A 12,685-nucleotide genomic window follows, 5' to 3' on the forward strand; every position below is an offset into this window, starting at 1 on the left:
TCGCCTGGATGATTACCTGCGCTTCTCATTCCACTACTTAGCAGCTTCCCACTTACTGGACTGTTACAAGCTTTCATACTGTCTCCACACCGACCTCCAAAATTGCTTTTCTCCCTCACCCCCTTGGGGTCGGGGTGGGGGGGAACTTCTCTGTATACGTTGGCCAACATTTTAATCCCACCACAATTTACCACAGTTTACAAAGTTGCTAAGCGATTTAGGGCAAGTACTGAAGATGTTCAAGGCTGAAAGAAGGAGATTATTGTAAGAATAACTTTTTAAAGAAAACTCCTGCATGTCCCTATCTCGTTTTCCTGTCCTATCTCGGGACTTTCTCTGTGTTTCAGACTCCAGTTCACCTCACCTCAGGCTAAAATGAGCTCAGGCAATACATCCATTATTGATGCAAGCAATATGCAGGGTACTGAGTGCCCACTGGGGCAAGTAATTACCAGTTTTCCACTTTTAACAAACAGGGTAGGGGATGATGTGAACTAGCCTTATTTTTTTTGGATGGGCAATCTAGGAAAGCACACAAGTAGTAAGCTTAAGAAGAAAGAATGTGGCTGTAGTGTGAAGAAATTCCCAAACTAATGAGATGTGTGTGTGTGTGTGTGTTTGTTGTTCTGTTTTGTTTAAATATTCTTATAATTCTCCTTCTCAGAGCAAGCACAGTTTCAGTACTTGTGCAAATACTGATGGGAATAATATTAACATTTAGGCCAGTAGATATGAAACATTTTTTAATGTTACAAGAGATTATTATGTATTGAATACAATTCCCCAGGCCCAGCCTCAGCTTCCCACACCTGCTCCACCTCTCCCACTACCATTCCCACCCTCAGTGCCACCCCTACCCCTGTCCTGACCTCAGCACTCATTATCAGATTACCAAATCCGTTCCGGCTTCCCTGAGGCCATTAATAACCTCTTCTATTTCCTTGTCAACCTCCAAAATTAGTTATCTCTCCCCAACTGAAAACCACAACTTATACCACCCAGCGTCATCTCTTGGCCTCTTTACCACTCATTTCAAGATGGCCTTGATGCTGGCTTCAGAGGAGGACAGGCCATAAAACAATTGTTGAGGCAGGCAGTATTTGGCCTACCTAGGCATTATTTCAGTCTAAAAATGCCAGTTTTCCTTATTTAACTAATAGGGTACAGGTTGAGTGTGAGTTAATATGTTATGAAGAGAAACTCAGGAAGGAAGGTTATAGAGGAAGGGATGGCATAGGGCTAAGCTCCTAAGATAGTAATTATTTTATGTTTTTAGTTGCAAGTATATCTCAGAAAATTGCCAAACTCACTCGTCATTCTTTAATACACGACAATCATTACCCTCTGTTAGACTATGAACATTTACCACACGGCATGACTCACGGGACTTGCCCAAAATTGCTTAGAAAGTTTGTAAGTGTTAGAAGAGGGATTAACATTTAGACCAATAGGTATGAAGAACCTTGTTAGTTGTTCTCAATTACAAGACAATATAACGTACAACTCTGAAAACAACTGGAAAATATTGAGGAAACAGGCAGTTTCCTGGAGAAATGGTCAAAATTAACTCAAAAAGAAACAGGGTATTTCGTTAGGACAAAATTTTGGAAGAAAATATATAAAAAGCAAGGTGCAGAGCAGTTTATATCGTATGCTACCATCTATGTAAAAGATGCTCAACATCACTAATTATTAGAGAAGTGCAAATCAAAACTACAATGAGGTATCACCTCACACCAGTCAGAATGGCCATCATCAAAAAATCTACAAACAATAAATGCTGGAGAATTCTTTAATTTCTTAACCAGTTCACTGGTATGAGCTGAAAGTTATCAGAAACCTGTATGTGTCAAAAGGTCCTTTCTATGAATCTTCTGGAAGATGAAGCATTTTTACAGAAGCACCAGAGTACAAAAATAACTGTCTATAAAAGACAAAAGACTTAAAAAGCAAGGTTAAAGACCTGTTTACAAAGCGATTGTCAAAGAAATTTGTTGTTTTAGTGGCATACAATATTAAAACAATAATTAGAATTATGACTGATGATATTACATGAGGACACATTTAAATTTTAGAAATTTCACGTAATTTCTAGAACATTTCTATTAATGACATTTATCTATACTATACAACCTAAGAAGGTTTATCACCACTCATTTAACAATGCTTCCCATGTAATTTAACATACCAAATAAGCCTAATTAGTTTAATGTCTTTCTTTGATAAGGAGAGAAAACAAATCTTGAGGTGCTCCGGAGGCATTCTGGAAAACCTCAATGTTATCTACAGGTCAAAAGAATTTCATTTAGAATTTGATTTTGGGGAAGTTTGTCAAATATATTAAAAAGGGTTTGAAACACTTGGTCAAATAGGATCATAGGTCACTATATGTAAGAGTACTTAGTTATCCACCCAAGCAAAGTGACAAAAGATTTCAAAGGCAAAATACAGAAAGTTACAACAGTTTACTTAAAAGGTAAAAAATCTTTACTATCTGTTATCAAGAGCATATCAATATACCATTAAAACTTCATGCTCTTAACAGAGAGAAAACCAAATTCAGGTTTTGCACCATCTTACAATTTATTCTAATCTTAGCCAGTCTTGATCACATACAAAACTCTATTCTCAAGGTTTCTCTTCCACAAAACTTCTATAACTTACTTTTTTTTAACCTTTAGATTTTTGTCCTATGTTTTCCTTTTCTCTCTCTCTCTTTTTTATAAGATTTCATTTTACTTTAATTTTTTTATTTTAAAAAATTTATTGTATTCAAGTATAGTTGATTTACAGTGTTGTGTTAATTTCTGCTAAACAGCAAAGTGATTCAGCTTTATGTATAGCCTTTTTCATATTCTTTTCCATTATGGTTTATCAGAGGATATTGCATATAGTTCCCTGCACTAGATAGTAGGACCTTGTTGTTTATCCATTCTATATATAATAGTTTGCATCTGCTAATAAAAATATAGAACACTTCACAAATTTGTGTGTCATTCTTGCACAGGAGTCATGCTAATCTTCTCTGTGTCGTTCCAATTTTAGTATATGTGTTGCAGAAGCCATCGTTCTCTCTCTCTTTTAAAGCTATCTTTAGGAAAAAATTACTTTCTCTTCCCTGAACTAAGTGTGCATTTCCATTCCTTATACCTTCTTTCTCCTTGCATACAAAGATGTTTTCCTTATTAATTTTTAGTGGTTTTAATTACATATTTTAATTAGTTCTCAACTCTTAAAAGCCTTCAAAGCCAGCTCTTAAAAGCCTTCTTCTTCCTGAAATTTGCATTTTAAAAAGATGGCCTAGATAAGAGTTCCTCAAGAAGACTAGGTAGAACATTTACATGTCAAAGGCTCAGGGAGAGAAATGCAACTGCCTCCTAGGAGGACTTTTGTTCCCATAAGGCCAGAATTTTTTTCAATACTTACAAGCCTCTTAAGATAAATAGGGGGGAGGTTTCGGGGAGTGGAAAAAAAGATTGATGGGCTTTGAGTTGTTTCTGGAGCTACATCTCTGGTCCTGGAAAGAGTAGACTGCTGTTTTTAATTCCTCAAGGAATTGGGTAGCCACATAAATGATATCAAAGGATGGACATACTGATCCACCTATGTTGGAATGTTTTTCTTCCCTCTGGGTATATTTAGATTGGGGGAGAAAGCCAAAAAAATTCCTACCAGGTTCTGAATATCAGTTATGGTCACTTGTTTAGTCAGACCAATGGCCTCCCATCTTGGTAATCCATTTACAAAAACTTTTGAGGATCCTCTCTGGGTTCAAGAAATTCTTTAACTATGGCCCTCAGTTCAGCCTTTGACCTGAAGAGGATTGCCTACAGCCTCAAGTGGTCCCATTTCTAAAGGTAACTGTTTAATAGTCTCTTCAGAGTGGAAAAGCAATTCATACAGAGGATTACAAGAATGAGTACTCAAATAAAGCAGGATAGAGGGGAGCAGTAGGATCTATGTCAATCGTATAGTCTTTTGTTTTAGGTACCTTTTATATCTTTAATCTTTCATTAGCCTTCTACAACAAATCCGTCAATTAAGCTATTTTGGAAATTAGAAGCCTTTGGTTGTTTTGCATACCAATTAAAATAGGTACAAGTGTTTAAGATGAACGCTTTCTAAAATTTTAACAATTTTGAAGTCTTTCCAATTCAGAGGGCTCATCATTTGTCTATTGATGAGTAGGATCTTAATAGTGACTCAAACCAATAAACCTTTTTATAGTTAAACCAAGTATGTAAGAGGCATCCTTCAAGAGAATGCAAAGGGTGCAGCCCTCACAAGATGCAGAAATTTCACTCCCAAGGACATTCTAAAGAAGTAGAGACCTTCATTGTACACATGGAAACAACAAAGGTTGAGATGACCAAGGCCCCTTATGGACTGAGATCCCTTATGACAAACTCCCCTGAGAGCTGACACTCTCAGACAAAGAACACTCAGTTTATCTGACTGACTGCCAAATGTACACCAGTATATGCACCTTCTGTATGGTGGAGACCAGAAAGAATATTCCCACTGATCAACAAGTCAAGTTCTCAGGATACCTAACAAGACTAAAGGAAAACCTAACCAGACCAAGGAGGACTGGTTTTCCTCCTTATGACCAAAGACACAAAAAACAGAAACAACAACAACAAAAATCAGTGACCATTTCTGGGTGGAAAAGGATTAACAAATCTAGAATACTCTTCCAAATTTCAAACCAAAAGTCACTGAGTCCAAGGAGCTAGCCCTACAGAAATTTATTCCCACTAATCTAATTTTAGAAAAGAGAAAAACTCTTACCACTCTAATTTCCAGCAGACCCTGCAGGCAGAGATCAAGGAAACTGACTGACATGGTAAGAATTCTTACCTTCTGAGAAGTTTCTCCAACTGCATGCACAGAAACCACTTTTGGAATGTCAAAAGAGGCCCATCTTGGCCATTTCAGGGCAAGAGTTCCTTTAATTCACAAGTTAAAAAGACTTGCAAGTATAAGTTCCAAATATACATAAACTCAGCTGGGGTGCTAAGTCAGAAGTTTTCTGACTCCCCTCATTTCTCTGTTTGGGAAACTCTTCCCCAGTTTAAAGTTGGTTTGTTGGAATGAAATTGCTAGTGAAATTATGTGGTGGACCCATGTGCTGTTTGTGAGTTTAAGTCCTCTAGGTGTCACCCTAGTCATTTCAGCTCTTTTATGTGTCTCAGCTTCTCCCTCTGTCAACCTAAACTCACATGGGTGCTCAGAGTACTGCTTGGCCAACACTTATATTGTGTGTCCCTGGGCGAGCAAGTTTTTAATTAATGAGTGGATGTCCCTATTGGACCACTGCATGGTATGAGGACTTGCCTTCACCACTCCCATAAATTTCTCAGTTGTCTGAGAAAGCCATAACTGGCCAGGAGAAGTTGTGTCCTTTTTCTTTGGAGCAGGGAACTCTCGTATGGTATCTTCACTGTTATTCTGACAAATTCTGTTAAGGTAGCCAAATTGAGAAAAGACATCAGGCCAGTCTCCTACCTAATCACCCAGTCCAAACCACTCAGTGTCTTTCAACTGAGCAAATCTTCCCAGTGTCTCTCAACTGGGAAAATCCTCCTCAGTGTCTCTCAACTGAGGAGTCAGGTACCTTTTTATCCACAGCCAAATAAAACTCAGGATTGTCAACCAATAATTGGAAGATCTGAGACCAAGAGACACTTACTCAAATTCATCTGGACTTGCTAATGAGGAAGATGGACACAGGACCAAGGCTCCAAGTCCTCATAGAGTTCAGGTGAAGGAGAGAAATCTGCTCTGGGTCCCTTCATGTTTGCCAAAACTGTCAACAACAAAAACCCCCTGAACAATGTGAGAACTGTAAGTTTCAGTTTTATTTTGGGACTTACTGAGGACTATAGCTTGGGAGACAGCCTTCCAGATAGCTGTAAGGAACTGCTCCAAAGAGGTAGGGGAGGAACCAATATATATATGATGGGAGGGGGGCACTGAGAAATACATGTAGTCAAGCATACATCTTGGTAAAGTGTTACTGCTAGTCAGGAGCATCAGACATCTCAGTTAATGATTTTAGTGCTTCTCTAACTATGGGAAGATGCAAGAATCTGGGGTCATTGAAATTCTTCCTTAGATATGCATTTAACTGTCTAGGGGCCCATTCAAAACAAGGAATGCTTCATCCTTAATTCCTTTCAGTGTGTGCTGTAGGTCAGCCACTGCAACAGCTAATGACTTGATCCTTGTAGAACTCGAATGGTGGGCAATATTTTTTTGTTTACAAAATAAGTATATTAATAAAGTGTGAATATAAGTGTACTTACTTAACATGATAAAGAAATCTGTATCAAACCAGAAGCCAACCTCACGCTATACCTGGCATTCCCATTAAACCCAAGAACAGGAGAAGAATGCTTATTATCACCATTATTTGACATTCTTTTGGAAGTGCTAGACAATGCAGTTAAGCATTTCCTCCCTTTGGGGCTAAGGCCAGCCTTGCTCATTCTCTCTGAGGCCATTGGTCCCCCTGGATATCCTCACCCATTAACCCCATCTTAACCCTCTCTCTCTAATATACAAGCAATCTTCCAGCTGTATAAAATTCAGGCATGTTTCCCACTTTCAATATTTCCCTTTCTTGGCACTTGCCTCTCCCAAAGTATAGCATTTCTCTGTATAAACATTCCATCCTTCCTGATGTAAACATAGTTTCTCTCTTCTCATGTTGTAAAGAATTAGTGATAAACCCCTCCTTAACCTCTCTATTTACCTCTACCTCTTTACCTGTTGTTGTCCTGGCCCAGCCCTTCCCTTATTCCATTCTCTAATCCTCTCCCACTTCCCTGAGGTTTTTATAACTTTTATCACTACACCAGTCTCCAAAATAAGTTATCTCTCTAACTCCTCCACCATGTACTTTATCCCTGGGCTTTCTCAGAGCTTCTGACAATGGGCTAGGGAGAGGTCAGGTTATAATGCAATTGTAGATTCAGTCAGTATTCAGCTTACCTGGAGGCCCTTTCAGGCTACACACACCTGTTCCCTGTTTAACAAACAGGGTAGAAGATTGGTATAAGACGAACTAGAGTGCTTTATATTTTTGGATAGGTGATCCTTAAAAACTCCAAACTTACTCTTAAGATAAAAAATGTGAAGACATGAGCAAACTTACAGAATAGTAATTGCCATGATATCTTTCTTCAGTTAGAAGTATATCCAGCAACATTTATAAACGTGTATACCTACATTAATTATTCTGTTTGAAACCATGATATTTTCAGTAGAGCAGTTGATATTTGCTTCTTTAATCCATAAAATTACATTCAGACACTTAGTATGTGTCCTAATTGTAATTTTATAGCAAAAGATGTTATTTTCAATTTATTTTTTCATACTTGCACATTTGTACATATTATTCAATTTGACTAATACTTTCGCCAGCATTTTACTATGAATATGTTCAAATATATAAAAATGTTCAAAGCATAGTAGACTAAAGTGTGAGAAAATAGGGCAGTGAGCAACCATATACACACAACCTGGATTCTACAATTCACATTTTGCTGTTTCTGCTTTATCACATCTCTATCCATATGTCCATTCATGCATCATTTGTTTTGTTTTTTATATGTGTCAAAGTAAGTTTCAGATATTAGTATACTTCATGCCTAAACATTTCAGCTTGCAGTTTTGAAAGGATAAGATAGATATTTCTGTACTGACATATAAAGATGTCCATGTTATAGTAAATGAAAAAAAGCAGATTATAAAATACACTATTTATGTTAAATGTAAGTATTATGTAGACATAAGAATTTAATTGCGTAAACAATATACATTTACACCTTATTCCTTCTTATCAGGACCCCAATTTTGTTCAGTGTGGCAATGTGCCCAGGCCCAAGTATTGCATTATAACTGATTCAAGTCAATCACGGCAATCTTATTTTCTAATTTTCCAGCTTCTTTCCTTACAGGGATGGCCATATGGCTAATGAGAACAAAAACGAAGTCATCCAGGGAGGCTTCTTGGAAAGTGTTTGCTTGATTAGATAAAAGAGACAAATTCAGCTTGCATGGCTTGCCCCTTACCACCAATCTTCTTGCCTTGAATGTAGACATCATATGTGGAGGTGCAACAAACATCTTGCAACCATGAGAAGAGAAAGATGAGGACAAAAGCCCATGAACTAAGGATGGTCTTCTCATATTCTTTGTAATATTTTTAAAGCAATCATTCACATGTTTTATTGTAATATATGAACAAGAATATCTTCTTTAAAATGGGGATACAATATCAGCACTTACTTAATTCAAAGCAAATTTTGGAGGCTTAAATGAGGAAGTGTGTGAGAAAGTAGCAAAGTGTGAAAAATAAAGTTAAATACATCTTATTGGATTAGTAGTCTGTCTTATCCTGAGAAAGCAGAGCCTGAGACAAGGACTTTCATATACATGTTGATGTTGGGAAGTGATCCCAGGCAACAGGAATAGGATACTGGGAAGAATGAAGCAGAAATGGAAGGAAAGTTATTAGAAGAGTATGTTTTCAAGCTGCAAAACTGGGGGTAGATCCCACCGAGGAGCCACATAGAATGTACATGCAGAATCGTCCTTTGGAGGGACATGAGAGTGGAAAGTTTCTCTACCACTCCCATATCCCATTGGTCAAGGGTCACTACATGGAGTGCTCAACCCCTTGCACTTCCAAATTTATGCATGCTTCAAAATGGCAGAACAGATTCCTACAGGCCTATGACAGAAAGTGAGATATATCACAGTGTAAACAAGTGATGCCAGGTTCAACCTGCTTGAAGAATGTTAGGGTTGAGAGGATGTGAGGTGGGGCATGAAAGGTGTTTGATGCCCAGTTCACACACAAGATGATAGATATCTGGAAAATAGTGGTGGCAGTAACAGTGCCAAGGAAGAAATTTTGCTTTCATTTTTCTTTAGTTTTAATATTTTCATTTATACAAAGAGAGGCAACTTTGTGAAGTAAATAGGCACACAAACTCTGGAAACAGCATACCTGGGTATGAAATTCAACTCCAACATTTACTTTTCACTTGACTTTTATCAAGTTACAAAACTTCTCTGTGCCTCTGTTTCATCATCTGTAAAGTGGATACAATAACGCTAGTTACCTTATAGAGTTGTGAGGACTAAACAAGTTAAATGTTAGCTACTAATATTTATAATAGAAATCATTTTTTAATAAAGAATCAGAATATATAGATATATAGAATACAAAGTTCTGTCCTTTATCTGTTAGAATGCTTTTGTTTTCAAATAAAAGAAAATAAACCCACACTGCCAGTGAGGGGTTGGAGAGAAAGACCCATGAAAGGGATATTGAGATGGGAAGCTTTGGACTCACACAGTTGGAAGGGGACATAAAGCTATTCTGTCAGCAAAGTAAGGTCAAGAGGTTAAGGGAAGCTGAGGAGTGAAATGGAACTCAGACAAATCAAGTGGTGAATGTTAGTATCTAGCTACCCAAGGGGAGATGTTCCTTACCTTACCTCCTTCTGTTATTACTTCTGCCTCTTTTTCTGGTGCTTCACTATCTTGCTTCTTAGCAGCAATACCTCCTCTTTTGTAACTAGGACAATAGAGAACGTAGGGCTACCGTGGAAGAATTTTTGGCTCAGTTGACAAAAAGAACTAAAAAAAGTAGGATGTCTAGTCAATGTTTGCTCTGAATAAGTTCATCTGAAAAATTCACTTTTGAAAAGAAAACAAAACCTAAGCAATTAGATTGCCCATTAAATTACAACAGAACAAAAAGAAATATGCATGTAGGACTATGCATTTCTTCCCACCTTTCCCCAACATCTCTTTCTCAGAAAGGAAGATTGTGAATAAGGAAAGAAGGAGGAAGAAAAGAAAAGGATACACTGAGGAGTATGAAGCAGAACCTCTTCTCTTACTTTAAGTAAACTACAATATGAAAAACACCATATAGGAATCATTTTAAAGTAGGTTTCCTCTATAACAAGGTTGGGAAAAGAGAGTGGTGTGAGTGCACATAACAAAGGGGGACAGTGGCCACTGTTTTTCCTAGACTTTGTTGTCCCTTAAGATGAATACATGATTCACTAATATCTGACCTATTGTATGTAAATTTAAAATATAGTTAATTCTTCACTTCTGCCCTCCAAATTATTTCCTACCCCTGTTTGTGTGTGAATTATTATAAAAGGTGACTTCCCCAATGTATATGAAATGAGCAAGAAATTAAAGCTAAGGGAGAAACAAGACCAGCTCATTTCTCCTATCCTTTGACCATGTTGGGAACTACAAATCATTGATATATCAATATTTTACTGTCCTTCATCCAACTGATGTCCTCTCTTCCCTCCTTATTCAGTTTAAGTTCCATTGATAATTGCTACAGTCACTCCTTCGCAACACTCTCAAGTCCTTTGCCTCACTTCTGCTTTATGACACTTACTCGGCAAAAGTCCAATCCTGGTTAAACCCAACGCCTGCACAGTCAGCTAAATGTGACTGACACAAGCGTAACTATGTGGCCTGGTCTCACTTTAAATGGCTACGAAGCTTCAGGGACCCTTAATGCTACCTGGTGATCACACATATTTCTTATGTCCATTCACGAACCCACTCGCCTAGATCATACTTTCTTTCTCCTTAAAACTTCAACAATTTGAGAAACAAGAAGAATTACAATCCTGCAGCCTGTGGAACAAAAACCACATTCACAGAAAGATAGACAACATGAAAAGGCAGAGGGCTATGTACTAGATGAAGGAACAAGATAAAACCCCAGAAAAACAACTAAATGAAGTGGAGATAAGAAACCTTCCAAAAAAAGAATTCAGAATAATGATAGTGAAGATGATCCAGGACCTCAGAAAAAGAATGTAGGCAAAGATCTGGAAGATGTAAGAAATGTTTAACAAAGACCTAGAAGAATTAAAGAACAAACACCTAGAAGAATTAAAGAACAAACAAACACAGATGAACAATAAAATTACTGAAATTAAAAACACACTAGATGGAATCAATATCAGAATAACGGAGGCAGAAGGACAGATAAGTGACCTGGAAGACAGACTGGTGGAATTCACTGCCATGGAACAGAATAAAGAAAAAAGAATGAAAAGAAATGAAGACAGCCTAAGAGACCTCTGGGACAACATCAAATGCAACAATATTTGCATTATGAGGTCCCAGAAGGAGAAGAGAGAGAGAAAGCAACCGAGAAAATATTTGAAGAGATTATAGTTGAAAAAATCCCTAACATGGGAAAGGAACTAACCACCCAAGTCCAGGAAGCACAGAGAGTCCCAGGCAAGATAAAACCAAGGAGAAACACACTGAGACACATAGTAATCAAACTGACAAAAATTGAAGACAAAGAAAAATTATTAAAAGCAACAAGGGAAAAACAACAAATAACATACAAGGGAACTCCTATAAGGCTAACAGCAGATTTCTCAGCAGAAATTCTACAGGCCAGAAGGGAGTGGCATGATATATTTAAAGTGATGCAAGGGAAGAACCTACAGCCAAGATTACTGTACCTGGCAAGGATATCATTCGGATTTGAGGGAGAAATCAAAAGCTTTACAGACAAGCAAAAGCTAAGAGAATTCAACAACACCAAATGAGCTCTACAACAAATGCTAAAGGAACTTCTCTAAGTGGAAAACACAAGAGGAGAAAAGGGCCTACAAAAACAAACACATAACAATTAAGAAAATGGTAATAGGAACATACATATTGATAACTACCTTAAATGTGAATGGATTAAATGCTACAATGAAAGACTCAGGCTCGCTGAATGGATACAAAAACAAGACCCACATATATGCTGTCTACAAGAGACTGACTTCAGACCTATGGACAAATACAGACTGAAAGTTAGGGGATGGAAAAAGATATTCCATGCAAACAGAAATCAAAAGAAAGCTGGAGTAGCAAATTCTCATATCAGATAACATAGACTTTAAAATAAAGAATGTTACAAGAGACAAGGACGGAACTACATAAATATCAAGGGATCAATCCAAGAAGAAGATACAACAATTAGAAATATATAAGCACCTAACATACGAGCGCCTCAATATATAAGGCAACTGCCAACAGCTATAAAAGAGAAAACCAACAGTAACACAATATAAGCAGGGGACTGTAACACCTCACTTACACCAATGGACAGATCATCCATATAGAAAGTTAATAAGGAAACACAAGCTTTAAATGACACAATGGACCAGATAGATTTAATTGATATTTGTAGGACATTCCATCCAAAAACAGCAGATTACAGTTTCTTCTCAAGTGCACATGGAACATTCTCCAGGATAGGTGATATCTTGGGTCACAAATCAAGCCACAGTAAATTTAAGAAAATTTAAATCATATCAAGCATCTTATCTGACCACAATGGTATGAGATTAGAAATCAATTAGAGGGAAAAAACATAAAAAACACAAACACATGGAGGCTCAACAATACATTACTAAATAACCAAGAGATCACTGAAGAAATCAAAGAGGAAATAAAAAACTGCCTAGAAATAAGTGACAATGAAAACACAATGACCCAAAACCTATGGGATGCAGCAAAGCCAGTTCTAAGAGGGAAGTTTAGAGCAACACAATCCTACCTTAAGAAACAAGAAACATCTCAAATAAACAACCTAACCTTACACCTAAAGCAATTAGAG

The 12,685-nt window shown here is 37.3% G+C and overlaps 1 non-coding gene across 1 annotated transcript; it reads right to left on the reverse strand.

Annotated features, from left to right (window-relative positions):
• Positions 1-2,962: 2,962 nt before the first annotated feature.
• Positions 2,963-3,066, reverse strand: LOC132482846 (U6 spliceosomal RNA). Its single transcript, XR_009531006.1, has one exon. It is a non-coding gene; the product is annotated as a U6 spliceosomal RNA (small nuclear RNA).
• Between the last annotated feature and the right edge of the window lie 9,619 nt (positions 3,067-12,685).

The sequence above is a fragment of the Mesoplodon densirostris genome, chromosome X (genome assembly GCF_025265405.1).
Source record: "Mesoplodon densirostris isolate mMesDen1 chromosome X, mMesDen1 primary haplotype, whole genome shotgun sequence".
Classification (NCBI taxonomy): Eukaryota; Metazoa; Chordata; class Mammalia; order Artiodactyla; family Ziphiidae; genus Mesoplodon; species Mesoplodon densirostris.